Genomic DNA, 3,451 nt, shown 5'->3' on the forward strand with positions numbered 1-3,451 from the left:
GAGGGTCCTTTTCCTCTTTGTATGATCCACCCTAAGCTCTTAGTGGTGGAATAAGTATCCCTTAGTGGTAAAAAGATTTAGGTTAAGGCTACTTTTCTCTTTCTAGAGGGATTTTGGTAGCATAACCCTGCAATGCATGGAAATATGGAGGAGTGCTCCAATGGATTCAATGTGAATGATTCCATTGTACTAATTAGTCAATGGGATAAGGATAACTATTGAAGGCTATATCAAAGGCTATTTTTTGAAATAATGGATTGATAAGGTCTACTTTAGGCCATTACATCACTTTGGGAGGTCACACAACATTAATGAGTTGAAGATAATTTATTTTTTTAGGGCTAGCACATCAACTTTAAAGGGATAAGTGTGCATGTCACATGCAAAAATAAGGCAAATATCTCACCCTAGCTTTTTGCTCAAACTTGAATGTTTGACTTGGCTCATGTGGCCAAATTGAGGTGATATGAGGATGAAAATAATAGAAACGAGAGCTAAGGCCACCAAAGCGGTGTATAAGATTGAAAATACTTCTAACCAAGAAGGGGATCAAAATTAGGTTGACAACAGTTGCCCCTTAATGTGTGAGGTTGGGAGTACATTATATGGCTTCAATAAATCATAAGTTTCTTTCATGGGAAAAACCACTAAAGCGATGAGCGAGAGCAATCAAAAGAGAGGACAACCCCAAAAATGGTTTTGGGAGACCCATTTGCAAACAATCGAAGAATGGAATAAGATGTATATATAATCTCAAGATCAATGAAGTGGGAATCTCCATGCTCATGTCACTATCTCAAACAATATGGGATCATGGCATCATGTGGCTAGATCTAAGTATATAAAATGGTTGTAATACAACATATCATAAAATAAGGCCAAGAGAGACCTAATTCAAGTATAGAAGTGTGGCTAATATTAGATTTTATTTCAATACATAGGAATAATATCACTCAAGAAGGTGTCAAATCACTACAACTGAGACCTTGTTGAACACTAAAGGGGCTCAAGTTTTGAAAATAATTAACTAGGATAAAACTTGTCATATGTGGCTCACACACAAACTAAAAACATATAAAGACATGTGCAATTGACATTGAATCATAGTTGTGAACACAAATCCAAATAGAATAGGAAACAGTGGAACATGAAGCTCCCAAATGGACTAAAAAACCAGTAGGAAAGAGTTAAGGAAGTCTAAGGTCTTTGGCTAAACAAAGTAATGAGAACATACTAAAGTGTATGATTCGTCATAGTGCAATATTGAGCTAAGGTCGAGCATAAGAAAATTAAATAAGGTTAAGGGGTAATGAGGAATTTTTTCCCTAGTTTATGTAACCCATCAATAATGTAAATGGGGCCAAAGTAAATATTGCCTCTAGACAAACCCCCTAGAATATGAGTGTTGAAATTCATAAAGGAAAATCTACTACAAGGAAAGTGGGGGGCCCTCGTATTCCAACAAGCTTTGATACAAGGATAATGAATAATAATTATTAGGACTGAGATAATAATGAGCAAGAAAGGGGGAGAGTAAGGGAATCAAAGCATCCTCTGTTTAGAGCATGATGGTAAGGTTGACCCGGCGGCAAGGCAACAAGTCCAAGAATAGTTGGTTACGACAGGGGATGTGGATGATGATGACAATATTACATGACAATGATGTCAACCATAAGGATAAATAGTTTTGGTCATTCAAGGTGATGATGTCAACCATAAGGGTAAATAGTTTTGGTGGGAAAGAAAAAAAACATGTTTTTTAATCATATTTTTTACTTATCTCCTTATAAGTTTACTCAATTTTCAAAATTTGAGTAAATCTATAAGGAGATAAGTCAAACATACGATTAAAAAAGCACACACACACACACAATTGTTTTCTAATGTCCTTTGAAGGTTAATAACTCTTATTTTAACATTTTAACCATTATTTTGCCAATCTCCTTAGGAGGCCCCTTTTAGACCTCAAAAAATTTCTATTGAGCTCATGGCCTTGGCCCATCACATAACTTAGGATGGAGGAAACCAAATCTGATGATGGAGAAAACTCTAGAAAGTTTTCCTACCCCTAGAGTAGAGTCAGGCCTCTTGGGAGGGAGAAAATGTGCATTAGGCCATGCAAATTTAGATAGATTCTACTTAAGATTTAGATTAATCTTTGGCCTTAGAGGTTATTTGGTCGATTTCATTGGCTAGAAATGAGTAGATTTTTTAAAAGAAGAGGGTCGTGCCACTAAATTTTTTCTTCATGCTCAAAGCAAGTCAAATCATGGGATCAATAACTACAATATCAAAGGTCATGAGGATAGTTCTCCTATTATAGACCTATTCTAAACTCGAGGATTGTTTGATGGTACCCCTAGGGATGATTTGGGAGATGGTAGAGCAAGAGGATGTTTAATCCCCCAAATGACCAAATTATCACCTTCACTTGGGCTTTGAAAGGGGATTAAATAGCTAAACAAGGCTTATGGCAATGAGCATTTTTTTAGATATGACCCTAGAGAAAGGGGTCTTGGATTTGGATGTCCTAGGAGATTCAAACTATGATTGGATGGCTCTAAGGCACTATAAACATCACTCTTCATGAAGGGAGCATGATAAATACAAGAGATAAATGAACATATTTTACAACATCACCTTCAAGCATATGTTCAAGGACTTAAACATGGAGGTCGACATTTTGACAAAGGTTGCAATCCAAATGGACCCAAGCAAGCTACGTCTCGAAACCTCTCATGGAGATTTTACCATCATATCCAAAGGATCTATTATTTTAATCTACCATGTGTGTTTATGTTATGACAATAGGCCAACACAACGCATTTTAGATTTTCTTAGGTGTTCTTCTTGAATTTTTTTTTGATCTACCACTTACAAGCTTTGTGGCTTTTCTTGATATTTGGCACCAAGAACAATGCTTGTACTTAAGGGATAATGCCAATGCAAATGTAGTTATTTTATATAATTTAAGGAGTAGACTTTTTTATTGAAACAAAATATGTAGCTTTATAAGATATCCTATTGGGATAAATTTGAAGTCTAAATAGGGTTTCCTAAGGAAAAAAATAAAATAAGAGCAATGAATTTTCAAAGGGGAGAAAAGAAAATTACTTTTTAAACCAGATTTTTGACTTATCTCCTTATTGTTGGAAATAATACTGAGAGGGGGGGGGGGGGGGTGAATCAGTATTATCAGATCAATATAACTTTTCACTTTCCATATTAAGATTCATATGTGATGCAACAAGTATATATCCAGTAAACATATGATTCAGTTAATTGATCTCTAATGAGTGCATTAGAACATTATTAACCATATGAGCAGTAAACCAGAGCAGTAAAATAGAACAGATCATCACACACAAGAAGCACACATGAACACCATTATGTAAGGTGGAAACCCAATGTGGGTGAAAACCACCTGCTGCAAGTCGTCTTAATCTTCTTT

The sequence above is a fragment of the Pinus tabuliformis genome, chromosome J (genome assembly GCF_031772625.1).
Source record: "Pinus tabuliformis cultivar Carrire ecotype Pingquan chromosome J, CPIR1, whole genome shotgun sequence".
Taxonomy (NCBI): Eukaryota; Viridiplantae; Streptophyta; class Pinopsida; order Pinales; family Pinaceae; genus Pinus; species Pinus tabuliformis.